The 15,395-nt window shown below is 32.6% G+C and overlaps 1 protein-coding gene and 1 long non-coding RNA gene across 2 annotated transcripts in view; one reads left to right on the plus strand and one right to left on the minus strand.

Annotated features, from left to right (window-relative positions):
- The window catches only part of LOC149130513 (uncharacterized), a 193,239-nt gene that overhangs the window by 160,681 nt on the left and 17,163 nt on the right, over positions 1-15,395 (plus strand). The window lies entirely within an intron of this gene.
- Positions 1-15,395, minus strand: part of LOC149130521 (uncharacterized) — a 42,008-nt gene that overhangs the window by 1,112 nt on the left and 25,501 nt on the right. Inside the window, exon 3 of the long non-coding RNA XR_016238708.1 lies at positions 9,456-9,515. This is a non-coding gene — a long non-coding RNA (uncharacterized LOC149130521). The remainder of the gene's footprint in view (positions 1-9,455; positions 9,516-15,395) is intronic.

Genomic DNA, 15,395 nt, shown 5'->3' on the forward strand with positions numbered 1-15,395 from the left:
GTAACATATATATATATATATATATATATATATATATATATATATATATATATATATATATATATATACAAAAGAGTAAGCACATAAATGCGAAACAAGGTGGAAAAAATAGTACTTGAATAGCAGAGGTAGAGTAATATGTTTTATTAAAAAGCAGCAAAAGAATCACAAAAACTGTTACACACACACACACACACACACACACACATATATATAGACAAAACTTACTTGGAAAAGGATGCGTAGCATTCGATCATATAATATATAAATATATGCATATACATACATATATATACATTCCTACATATATATGTATATACACATGCATATATGAGTACAGGACATCAAAAAAACGTTAAACACAATGAGAAACGAAAACATAGAAAACGAAATTTTTTTCGAAAAACGAAAAAAACAAACAGAGAAACGAGACATGCAACATAAAGAATATATCCCTTCTTCAGTTGTCCCTGTTTCATCTACTCCGCATTTTGAAATCTCTCTCTATCTCTTCTACTATCTCTAAGGATTTTCCTGTCTCTGGGGATTCTATTGGCATGTTTGCTGGCCTTTCTTTCTGGCACATATTGGGTGCATATGTCTATATATATATGTATGTGTATATGTATATATACATATATATATATGTTTATATGTATATACATATGTATATATATATATATATATATATATATATATATATATATATATATATATATATATATATATATATATATATATATATATATATATATATATATAAACAATATATGAGTATATGCATATATATGTACATACCTTCATCTACATGTACATATAGATATATAACTGGGTACATGACGTGACAAAAGAACATGGACAAAATGATAAACAGGTACAACAAACAAGCAAGCCACAAAGAAACATCTCCTTCATCAGCTTTCACCATTAAAACACCGGCGTTTCGAAGAATTAAGGCAGTACGCATCGCTGAAATGGTTCTTCCCATGAACACAAATTAAATTATTTTCGTGGAGGGTAGTGGCGGACGGAAAACAAGACAGGAAAACGAACGGTGAATAAACAACAAGCAAAAAGGTTGTACAGCTAGACGTGAAGTGTGTATATATTGAACACTGTAAAGCACGAACTGGAGGGGCAAAGAAGTACGTGCGATCTTGGGGAGTCCAAGAACGAAAAGAAATAGCAGCCGGACACACGTGACCAAGGCTGTGTGAAGAGAAAGAGTAGCAGAGGGAAAAGAAGGGGAGGAAGTAGAATAAAAGTGAGAAACGAGAGGTAGAGACAGAGAGAGATAGTAGTAGTAACAGTGAGAGGCGAAGGACGAGTAACAAGAGATAGAGAGAGAGAGAGAGATAGTAGTGACAGGTAGAGGCGAAGAACAGTAGTGGGAAGAATGAGAGGGGGAGATAGAGAGAGTCGCGTTAGAAAAATAGTTAAAACTTACTGTATAAAGGTTAACGTGTGCGTTCTGTCGTGATACAAACAATATATGAGTAAATGCATATATATGTACATATCTTCATCTACATGTACATATAGATACATAACTGGGTACATGACGTGGCAAAAGAACATGGACAAAATGATAAACAGGTACAACAAACAAGCAAGCCACATATATATATATAGGCGCAGTAGTGGCTGTGTAGTAAGTAGCTTGCTTACTAACCACATGGTTCCGGGTTCAGTCCCACTGCGTCGCACCTTGGGCATCATATATGTGGTGAATGGGCTGTGATGAGCTATGTGTTGTTGGTGGAGAGAGATCGCAGATGAAGCAAACGGAAGTGAAGACAGGCCGGAAGGGCCGGCGAAAGTCGGCCACACGCGGTGGACAGCGAGCACATGGGGTCAGTTCGAAGATAGACGGCTTACGTAGAAGACTTGTTTTGATCTGGAGCGATCGTTCACTCCGCCACGGTCGACAAGGTAAGGTCCCAGTGTTTCATTTTCCCTTTTGCTTCTTCTTGTCTTTTTTCTCCATCACACCACAAGCTATTTCGGCAAATAACAAAAAAAAAAGTTAAAAAATTATGAGTGTAGTCCGCATCTCTAACGATGTGAATAAACCGTTTTGCGGTGACACGGATGTGGTTGTGTGGTTAAAAAAGATGAAACTGGTTGCGAAGGTAAGGTCCCAGTGTTTCATTCTCCCTTTTGCTTCTTGTTCTCTTTTTCCTCCATCACACCACAGTATATATGTATATGTATGTATTTGTCCCCCCAACATCGCTTGACGTCTGATGCGGGTGTGTTTACGCCCCTGTAACTTAGCAGTTCGGCAAAAGAGACCGATCGAAAATGTACCAGGCTTACAAAGAATAAATCCTGGGGTCGAGTTGCTCGACTAAAGGCGGTGCTCCAGTATGGCCAGAATCAAATGACTGGAACAAGTAAAGAGTAAGAGTATATATATATATATATATATATATATATATATATATATATATATATATATATATATATATATATATATATATATATATATATATATATAATAACAATAAATGGAGCAAAACGCATATAAATAAAATTTCCTTTAATTCCTACACATGTTTCAAAATATATGAGAGCGCTTCTACAAAGAAGAAAGAGCTGCTGGAATTCCACATATATTCATCTTCAGGGAATCAACATATAAAAGCAAGACAAATGCGAAATGATGAGGTAACTTACGAGCTAAGATTTTACATGGCCAAGTGACCGTTAGAACGCTTGTTTACATAGAGATATAAAGGGATCAATAATATTATTCCATGGGCGTTAGGAATAAGATCGCTTGTTTACATAGAGATATAAAGGGAGGGGGTTGTAAACCTGATGCTAAAGGTTTAAATTAAATGATTGAAATGGCGGGAGGAAGACAAATATGTCACAGTACAGAAAACTAAAAAACTAAAAAATTTTAAAATTCGTGAGCTAATTGCTAAATCGAAAATGAAGGAAGGGAGAGAACTAAGGGAGTTCATCAAATTAAACATTTACTATATAAGGAAAAACTAATTACATATTTTATATGAAGTGAAGAAAGTGAATATAAACATAAATAAAACATCATAACCTAATAAAATATTATATTATTATACGGATATTAACGTTAGTTAATGGTAAAACAAGGTACAGGATATTTAGTGGAGAAATAATAATGATAATAATAATGATAATAATGTGCACGTTTACAAGAAGATTGGAAATACTTAGTTGGAGTCACCGAAGGCACGAACCTGTGTGGCATTACTAAGAAGAATTTATTTAGCTAACTGTAGAAGGGGAAAATAAAGAACTAGTGGTGAATGAGGCAGAAATATATACAGATATGTATATATATATACACACACATACACATACACATATATACACATATGCACACCTATACATACATTCCTGTATATATACATACATTCCTGTATATATACATACATACATACACACACACGTATATATATATATATATATATATATATATATATATATATATATATATATGTATATATATATATATATATATATACACGGTAATCTTCAAGTTTAGGGGGATAAAAAAATAAATAAAAATATTCAAGGGAAATAACTGAACGACTTACCAGTATTATCCGTTTTCTTCTAGCTGTTTAAAAATAAATCACACCCTAACCCTAACGTCAATCAAATCACGTGTGTGATTTATTTATAAACAGAGATGTACGGAGAATACTGGTAAGACGTTCAGTTACTTCCCTTGAATATTTTTATTTATTTTTTTATCCCCCTAAACTTGAAGATTACCTATATATATACATACACATACACACATATGCATATATATATATATATATATATATATATTTTTTTTTTTTTTTTCATCATGTAACCTCGTGGGCATCGGTACCATTTTCCTCTTTCTCCGTTCTTCCATTCTCCGAACTTTCCATCTTTCCGACGAAGGGCTACGCCCGAAACGTCATACACTCTCTCTTTCCTTTCCTGAGCGTCCAATAATACTATCCACATCACGTCCTCACTTTGTTGTTTTTTTGTTTTTTTGTTATTGTGTTTTTGAACTATATATATATATATATATATATATAAAAGATAATAAGAGTGAAAAACTACGGAAGGCTTGTGTTGCATGGTTAAAGTATATATTTAAATTATGTCAGAAAAATGTTAGAAAAATGTTAGAAAATCTTTTTGGTATATAAACATTGTATTTTGAGAAATAACCGGTTTCGTGTTGTCTTTTCAAATTTCTCTACTTCATTGTGTCGTGTTCGTTCCAGTCTGAGAAAGAAGAGTTCTAGATAGGGGGAGGTAATTAGGGATTTCTTCTTATTATTAAAATTTTTTTTTTTGTCCTCTGAATAATATCTACTTCTAAATCCACCGTAACTTGTCTTTTTTCCCCTTCTATAGTTGATTAAGTAATTTCCTTCCCAGTAATTGCTACTTGAGTTGCTTTGTACTACTAGTTGCTTTGCCTTATATCTGACCTTCCCCTTATTAGCATGTATATTGTTATTATTATTATTATTTCTCAACAAAACACCCTGTACTTCGTTCTTCCATTGATTAGCACTAACATCAGTATATTAACATATCACAGGGTAATGATGTTTCATTTATCATGTTTACATTCTTCGCTTCAAATCAGTATGTTATTAATCTTAATATTTTCATACTCACACACAGACATACATTTTAATGTTACAATAAATCTTACTGTTATTCATCTCTATCGGTTGTGTCCTATCTTGTATCTTACTGGCATTTACGAATTCCCTATGTTATCGAAGTATAACATAAACATATCATTTTGATATATTTTGTGTGCAATCGTGTGACGCGATTAAAAAGGAGTCTGTTTTCCATTCGTCACCATTTCTCCTTTTGGTTCGCACGGTCGTTCTTACATATATATATATATCAGTGGCGTGCAGTCTCAGCCATGCAAGCTATGCGCCGCATGCTCTGTTATATAATCGGAAAATTAGATAAAATAGTTACTTTGCAAAAAATAATCCGTCCAGTTTTCGAAATATTCTGTCTCCCCTTCCCCTCTCTCAGTGACTAGTAAAAGCTTTGAGAATCCAGCATATAGACACTCCCTATCTATGTTAGTTTGTCCTTCCTTCCTTCTCCTCTCTCTCTCTCTCTCTTAGTGACCTGTCAAAAGATATGCTAAGACCGATCTCCCCTTCCCCTCTCTCAGTGACTAGTAAAAGCTTTGAGAAGGGTATGCGATGAGAATCCAGCTTATAGACACATAACTCCCTATGTTAGTATGTCCTTCCTTCCTTCCCCGCCCCTCTCTCTCTCTCTATCTCTCTCTCTCTCTCTCTGTCTCTCTCTCTCTCTCTCTCTCTCTCTCTTAGTGAGATATGCTAAGACCGATAGCATATATATTTTGTACCCCTTCCTCTCTCTGTCAGTGATTCCACAAATTTATCATAGGAAGTAATGCTTTCTGATAATAGCATGGCCCCCACCTCTCTATCTCTTTGTTAGCTAGTTCTGACCGGAACTAGAGCAGTTCTCAAGAACTGCTATAATTAGCCATAATTCTTGGAACAGCCTGGCGGTAAGTTTGAATCTTTTATCCAAAACATCTGTTTGCACTATTATATTTTTGGAGTGTTCTGAAAACAAAAATATTTAATTTGACTAACGTCATTTTCCGTTTTTTTTAAAAAAAATTTACTTACAATATACGCAGATGCTTACATGTGTGTTACTTTTTTCCAAATGAGTGAAATGTGTGTTATAAACGATATTTTGAGAAATAGTTTTTCGAAAAGAGACTTCGATAGAAAACAATTAATTATAAACGGTGGGTGACTAAAGAATTCGTATATTTAATCAGTAAATATGACAAAAAATGGAAAGTCATCTAGATACAGCTTCTACCTTCACTGGTCTGTCAAACCAGTGATTTCTTATTTTTGTTAGAAGTATTCAGTGACATTTTTTCTTTTACTGACGTCTTATTTAATATCCAGAGTAAAAGTCATGACATAGTGTATTGTAAAGAGCAAATAGATAAAACTAGAACTGTACTCGAAAACAAACTTGATAATTTTTCAATCTTTTATGATATATTAGGGGAAAAATATGGAGTCGATGCAGGAATCGGAATTCAGAGATCCAAAAATATATCTATTGAGCCTCAACGACATTATTAGAATGCATTGTAACTAAATTATCAGTACAGTAGTTGACCAAATAAAAGCACGATATTCATCCTTAGAAGAGTTTAAATTCATGGAACTTTTGAATTTCAACAAAGTTGATGAATATTGCAAACAATTTCCTGTGGACTCTATACATTCTTTAAAAATTACTTATGGCAGATTTTTTGATGTAATTCGATTACAAAGTGAGCTCAATGTGACGTATTCAATGAAAGATTTTAAAAAGCGAAGTTAAGTCATTTAATGAGTTGCATTTACAGCAGTGACCTTGTTGAAGCTATGGCAGAACTCTTCAATCTGTGCAAGTTGATTTTGACAATTCCGTCTACCACTGCTTCTGTAGAGCGATCCTTTTCTGCATTAAGTAGAATCAAAACATACCAAAGAAATGCGACAGGAGAAAGAAGACTGTCTGGGTTAGCACTAATGTCAATTGAAAAAGATTTATTACAACAATTGATGAAAAGAGAAGATTTCTATGAAAATGTGATAGATATATTTGCCCAGGAAGATCGAAGAATTAAATTAATTTATAAATGAGGTAAATAACATTTCAGAACCTTAAAAAAAAATTAATATATTAAAGGGTATATATTACAGGTTTTGGTTAGTGTTTGTTATAATGTAAGGTTCGACCATCTTACATCAGTATTGTTTGGCAGGAGAAATGGTTCGACTTCTTCGTTACGCCTAACCTACATAGGTTTTCCTTTCTGTGCTGCTGGGTGTAGTCTATTTACGGCCGTAAATGTCTTGTTTCAATCTCAGAGGTGTTGACTTCTGCCACAACAGTTTTGGGGGGCTTTTTATCATGTTGAATTTTCACTGTCTTTCATTGTGTGTATTCATGTATATGAGTGTATTTTCAATGCGTGTGCGTGAGACGTAGTCTTTTAATATACGGAGTACAGTAAGTCTCAGAACAGTCTGCTTGAGTATCGATAATTTTCCCAGAATTGACAAGTAGCATGATAAAACACCTGACTTGTCTTCCAGAGCGTAACGATCTAAAACCATGGCCATGTAATGTAACTAAATGTATTCACTTAATTAAATCATTTCAATTTGATTCAGCTCAACCAATAGGTATAGGGGCTAATGCAGAATCGCACCCCTTTGAAAAACGAATTTTGTGAAATATTTTTTTTCTGATTCCTACCTTTAACAGAGATTCCGAATATGCAAAAATATTAACAGAATCCAATTTCATCTTTATTACATTTCACTTATGATTTTTAGACATTTTAAAGGGAGAGTAAGGATGAGAAAGTACTGACGTTTCGAACAGAGAGAAAAATACAAACAATACACTTATTTCAGGCTCATCTTTACAGAGCCATTTTTTATTCCCTGCTTATTCTAGGTCATACAAGGGTGATTGCATATTCAGAATCTCCCATGTGTAAATTGTAGGAATACGAAAATTAATTTACTGAAAAATTGCCGTGGGGGTGGGGGGAGAAATTCATTGCATCCCAACCCCAGAAGTCACCGCATGCCACTGATATATATATATATATATATATATATATATATATATATATATATATAAAGTGAAGTATATTTGCCACTTAAATGTGGCTGACCCCGAGGGGTGGATGTTACTGTTGCATTTAGCCCCAGGAGGACATCTCCTCCAGCTGGCTATCGACACACTTCTGTGTCCTGTCTGTATTTGCCAAGGGAAGTTATGCTTCCCATCTTGGTCTACGATACGTACGTACTCGAGTTTCAGGGTTATTTCCCTTCTTCAGCGTACGACAATCGCCGACCTTCGATGCAAAAGGCATCCCTTGGCAAATATATATAAGTTTTTCCAGTGAAATTATTCACTGATATCGAAAAACTGAAAACAAGCAATGTTAAATCTCTGAACGAGGTATTAACAGTAACTGCACGATAAAGTGAAGTATATTTGCCAATTAAATGTGGCTGACCCCGAGGGGTGGATGTTACTGTTGCATTTAGCCCCAGGAGGACATCTCCTCCAGCTGGCTATCGACACACTTCTGTGTCCTGTCTGTATTTGCCTGTACGTATCGTAGACCAAGATGGGAAGCATAACTTCCCTTGGCAAATACAGACAGGACACAGAAGTGTGTCGATAGCCAGCTGGAGGAGATGTCCTCCTGGGGCTAAATGCAACAGTAACATCCACCCCTCGGGGTCAGCCACATTTAAGTGGCAAATATACTTCACTTTATCGTGCAGTTACTGTTAATACCTCGTTCACAGATTTAACATATATATATATATATATATATATATATATATATATATATATATATATATATATATATATATATATATATATATATATATTAAATTCAAATCCCGATAAACGTAAACAAACAAACAAAGATTGCTTTTAGAAGCGTTGAGATGTCTTAGAAAGTTAAAGAAGTGATTTTAAATTCTGAAACGCAGGATAATGCTAATAGGCTATATTATTAGCATTATCCTGCGTTTGAATATATATATATATATATATATATATATATATATATATATATATATATATATATATATATATATATATATATATATAATGTATATGTACACATATATATATATACACATCATCATCATCATCATTGTTTAATGTCTGCTGTCCATGTTGGCATGGAGGACAAGGTTTCTACACCTGGATACCATTCCTAATGCCAACCTCTCAGTGTTTATAGTAGGAGCTTTTAATGTGCCACTTGCGTGGGAGTCAGTCAGGTGGCACTGGCATCAGCCATGCTCGAATGGTGCTTTTTACACAGGTGCCAGTAATGCAAACTGGCATCGGCCAGGCTCTGTCGTAAGAAGTTTGCTTCCCAACCACATGTTTCCAGGTTCAATCCTACTGTGTGGCACCTAAGGCAAGTGTCTTTTAAATGAACCTTAAGCCAACCAAAGCCTTGTGAGTGGATCTGGTAGGTGGAAACTGAAAGAAGGTCATGATATATGCATGTGTGTATATATATATATATATATATATATATATATATATATATATATATATATATATATATATATATATATATGTATATATATATATATATATATATATATATATATATATATATATATATGTATATATATATATATATATATATATATATATATATATATATATATATATATATATATATATATATATATATATATATATATATATATTGTGCGTGTCTACCTTACACCACACATCACCACCGTATGGCTACCAATGTTGGTCTGTTTATGTCCCTGTAACTTTAATTTGACAAAAGAGATTGATAGAATAAATACTAAACTTACAAAGATTTGTTTGACAGAAACCCAGTGAGGTGGTGCTCCAGCAAGACCACAGGGAAATAACTGAAACAAATAAAAGAATAGAAGAATGTATATATATTAATATAAATAGATAGACAAACAGACAGACAGATAAATAGATAGATAGGCAGCTGTGATTCAGTGAGTTTTGACTGCTATTTCTAGCAGCAAGTCTAACAGACATCTAACATTGATACATTATATATTTCAATCTTTTTTGTTTTTACTTTCCTCCCAGTTTTTTTCTGTATCCGTCTTTGTATATATTTTTGCTAAATACTTGCTGTTGTTTCTAGCATATGAAATGACACAGTTTAATGGACCTGTTGTATTGGATTTGTTTTGCATGACAAACAGGCATAGAATTTATAAACTGTAGCTAATTTCAGAAGTACAGTAGATTGAAGGGGCATTTGACTGCTATTTCAAACAACTCTAGCAATATAACTATGTATGGAGTTACGTGAGACAATAATGGTGCTGTTTTCTTTGTAAATTTGGCTGCTATATTTAGCAGCTCTTGCATTCAGTTACATTTTATATATCATGCATTTAATTTTATGTTTAAATTAGACATTAATTTGCATTTAATTATTACAATGAAATTAATACAACAACAGAAACTTGGTTACAGACTCACACTTAAATACAAAGTTTGCTAGAAACAACAGTTATATGAATGTATGGCATATTTTTTCACATAGGCTTCCTTCCAAAAATATATGTCTAGATTTGGTTTGTGCTTCAGTACAAGAGACTGACTACGTATGGGTGGGGGGCGATTTTCTGAAAAATCTCTGTGAGACTGGTGCCCCCAAATCAATATAAAGAATAAGACTATGAACATAATTGATAGAGGAAGGAATGGAACCCACATGTTGGAGTATATCTTGTCATAGTTTACGAGTGTGTTTTGGAAGATAATTGGGAGCAAATGAATGGACTGATATCATCATCGTTTAACGTCCGCTTTCCATGCTAGCATGGGTTGGACGATTTGACTGAGGACTGGTGAAACCGGATGGCAACACCGGGCTCCAATCTAATTTGGCAGAGTTTCTACAGCTGGATGCCCTTCCTAACGCCAACCACTCAGAGAGTGTAGTGGGTGCTTTTACGTGTCACCCGCACGAAAACGGCCACGCTCGAAATGGTGTCTTTTATGTGCCACCTGCACAAGCCAGTCCAGGGGCACTGGCAACGATCTCGCTCGAAAATCCTACAGGAGCCAGTCAGGCGGTACTGGCAACGGCCACGCTCAAAATGGTGCATCTCATGTGCCACCCGCACAAGAGCCAGTCCAGGGGCACTGGCAACGATCTTACTTGGCTTGCCGGGTCTTCTCACGCACAGCACATTTCCAAAGGTCTCTGTATATATATATATATATATATATATATATATATATATATATATATATATATATATATATATATATAATAATAATATTAGGGACAAAATCCAAAATTACAGGTAAAAAACTCAATTAAAATCAATTTATAAAAAATTAAAATTAAATTGAGCCTTATAGATAAAGTATATATAAAATATATAGTTTTAGGGAAAATAACCAATTTTCAAGAACTCATCGATGAAAATCCACTATCACATATAGAAAAATTAATAATTAAAAGCACAATAAATGAGTATAATATAAAGTAAAGTAAATATCATAAGATAAATATAATAAAAAGATTACACATGTTTCATAACCAATTTTCAAATAGAAAAGAAATTTAAATCGATTAAAATCAATTGAAATTATCGAAAATAAGTTCTATTCAAAAATATAGCTACTCGTCAGATCGTAAGTAGAACAATAATTAGATATGTATCTCAACCAACAATAAGTACCAAATGAATTAATATGAAATACTTATTATATAAAGAGAGAAAAATTATTTAAAAAATATCATAATATCAAAATAATAACCATTCAATAATCATCCCTTCATCCATTATAATAACATGTATATTATATACAAAAAACATCTTACATAAATTATCATTGTTTTAAATACAAGTTGAACGAAGTTTAAGTTTAAAATAATAATGAAGATAAAATTAGTACATATTTAACCGGTGTAATAGTTAAAGCTAAAGACGTTTATTTAATTATAATTAAAGATCAATCGAATAATAGAAAAATACAAAAATACAAGATTATTTATTTCGACAAACGTAATAATAAAAAATATGAATGAAAAAATTATGAATGGAAAAAATTCAGTTTGAATTACGGAAAAATTTGGATAAGTACTGTTTTCACTTTGCTAAAGATTTTCTACTATTTGAAAATAATATGTATTCTTGTTTTTATACTATTCATTTGGTTCTTTATAGATTATTTTAATAGATAACTTATTTAACACTAAATTATTTAGAAGTTATAGTTTCATTTCAACATAATATTAGAACTTCGATTGGAATAGTGTTGATATATTTTCGATTATTTTTGATTAATATTATTTGATTAATTATTAATCTTTATAGTTTTTAATATCGTTAAAGTTTTTTAAAATCAAAACTTTGTATATATATATAAAGTTTAACCTTTTATTCTTAATAATTTTTTCTTTCCTAATTTTTTCATTCATAATTTTTTCCATTCATAATTTTTTCATTCATATTTTTTATTATTACGTTTGTAGAAATAAATAATCTTGTATTTTTGTATTTTTCTATTATTCAATTGATCTTTAATTATAATTAAATAAACGTCTTTAGCTTTAAATAGTATAGCTTTAACTATTACACCGGTTAAATATGTACTAATTTTATCTTCATTATTATTTTAAACTTAAACTTCATTCAACTTGTATTTAAAACAATGATAATTTATGTAAGATGTTTTTGTATATAATATACATGTTATTATAATGGATGAAGGGATGATTATTGAATGGTTATTATTTTGATATTATGATATTTTTTAAATAATTTTTCTATCTTTATATAATAAGTATTTCATATTAATTCATTTGGTACTTATTGTTGGTTGAGATATATATCTAATTATTGTTCTACTTACGATCTGACGAGTAGCTATATTTTTGAATAGAACTTATTTTCGATAATTTCAATTGATTTTAATCGATTTAAATTTCTTTTCTATTTGAAAATTGGTTATGAAACACGTGTAATCGTTTTATTATATTTATCTTATGATATTTACTTTACTTTATATTATACTCATTTATTGTGCTTTTAATTATTAATTTTTCTATATGTGATAGTGGATTTTCATCGATGAGTTCTTGAAAATTGGTTATTTTCCCTAAAACTATATATATATATATATATATATATATATATATATATATATCTCATTCTAACTATACAACATGCATTTACATATATACATATATATATATATATATATATATATATATATATATATATATATATATATACATACACACACACACACATATATACATACAAACATACATATATATATATATATATATATATATATATATATATATATATATATATATATATATATAGGCAAGACCTTCGAACATTGGGCCTCACCGAGGCGATGACTACTGACCGAGACCTTTGGAAATGTGCTGTGTGTGAGAAGACCCGGCAAGCCAAGTGAGATCGTTGCCAGTGCCCCTGGACTGGCTCTTGTGCGGGTGGCACATAAGATGTACCATCCTGAGCGTGACCGTTGCCAGTACCGCCTGACTGGCCTTGTAGGGTTTTCGAGCGAGATCGTTGCCAGTGCCCCTGGACTGGCTCTTGTGCGGGTGGCACATAAAAGACACCATTTCGAGCGTAGCCGTTTTCGTGCGGGTGACACGTAAAAGCACCCACTACACTCTCTGAGTGGTTGGCATTAGGAAGGGCATCCAGCTGTAGAAACTCTGCCAAATTAGATTGGAGCCTGGTGTAGCCATCCGGTTGCACCAGTCCTCAGTCAAATCGTCCAACCCATGCTAGCATGGAAAGCGGACGTTAAACGATGATGATGATGATGATATATATATATACATATGTTTGTATGCTCCACAGATATATACGCATAGGTGTTCCTGTGTGGTAAGAAGTTTGCTTTCCAACCACAGGATTCCGTGTTCAATCCTACTGCATGGCACCTTGGGCAATTCTCTTCTATTATGACCTCAGGCCTTATAAGTGAACCTTATCAGATGGAGACTAAAGTGAGCCCATCGTACACACATATATATATATATATATATATATATATATATATATATATATATATATATATATATAGATTCATGCATGTGTGTGTGTGTGTGTGTCTGTCTGTTCCCTCCCACCCACACCATAACTTGACAACCGATGGTGGCGTGTTTACATCCCCGTAACTTCATTCGGTAAAGAAGACTGATAGAATAAGTACTAAGCGTTCAAAGAGTAAGTCCTGGGGCCGATTTGTTCGGCTAAAGCCCTTTACGGCACTGCTCCAGCATGACCACAGTCACATTAATGAAACAAAGAAAAGAATAGAAGATGTGTATATATATATCTATAGGTGGATGGCTAGATAAATAGAAAGATAGAAAGATAGACAGATAGACAGACAGAAAGATAGATACATAAATAGACTGATAGAGAATATGACATTGGTGGTGCCCCTGCATGGCCATGACCTTTACACTGGAGGTCACTACTATATATATTCATTTACTTGTTTCCGTCATTTGCCGGTGGCCATGCTGGAGCAGCACCTTCAGTCAAACACATCAACTCCAGAACTTATTCATTGTAAGCATCGTACTTATTCTGCCGGTCACTGTTGGCGAACCGCAAAGTTACAGGGATGTAAACACACCAACATCGGTTCTTAAGCAATGGTGAGTGGACAACAACAGACACACGAATGCATACATATATAGAAGCTTCTTTCAGTTTCTGTTTACCATATCCACTCAGGGATCTGGTTGTCCTGAGGCTATATAGTATAAGACACTGGCTGAAAGTGCTACTCAGTGGGACTGAACCTGTGACCGTGTGGTTGGGAAGCAAGCTTCTTACCACACAGGCATGATTGCACCTGTATGTGTATATAAACAAACATCAGTCTATATAGATATATATACATATATCTATCTGTATCTATCTATCTATCAATGTATATATATATATATATATCTATATATATATATATATATATATATATATATATATATATATATATATATATATATATATATATCAGTCTATATGTGTATATATATACATTCATACATACATATATATAGTTTAAATTTATAGCAAAACAAAAGATGAAACCAGGTGTAGGATCAACAAGCAAGTGTATGAGTTTGACACTCAGAAAAGTGGAAAAAAATAGTAAAACAAAATACATCGAGAGAGAATGAAAACAATGTGTAGAGTTCAGAGCTCCATCATCATATATGTATATATGTATGTATATATTTGATTTTGTTTATAATAAATTTTATTAAAGCTTATTAAAGGGTTCATCTCCATTTTCTTGTTTTCATTTGAATGATTATAAACCATGGTTTATATGTGAACCTACTATTTTCCCTAAACATATTAGGTATTTAACCAGTAACTCTTTGAATGGTGCCATCCCTTAACTGAGGCTAATTTAACCTCTAATTGAACTTATGTATATATATGAAAACATCCAAGATTGCATTCTGATAGGAAAACACCCAAAGGTGCTGCTTCACCTTTTTAATCAGTGGACGGCAGAAGAAAATATAAATAGAATAAATAAACTTATCTTTAATAAATTCAAAATAAATAACACAGTGATTGTGATGATAATGATGATGATGATGATGATGATGATGATGATGATGTTGATGACGAAGGTGATAATGCTGTTGTTGTTGTTGGTGTAAGTATTCACATTCATTGTGAAGAAAGTGAAGTTTATACTGAACAATGCATATTCATTAGAAAAATTAC

Source organism: Octopus bimaculoides, chromosome 28 (assembly GCF_046866305.1).
Source record: "Octopus bimaculoides isolate indiv1 chromosome 28, ASM4686630v1, whole genome shotgun sequence".
Lineage (NCBI taxonomy): Eukaryota > Metazoa > Mollusca > Cephalopoda > Octopoda > Octopodidae > Octopus > Octopus bimaculoides.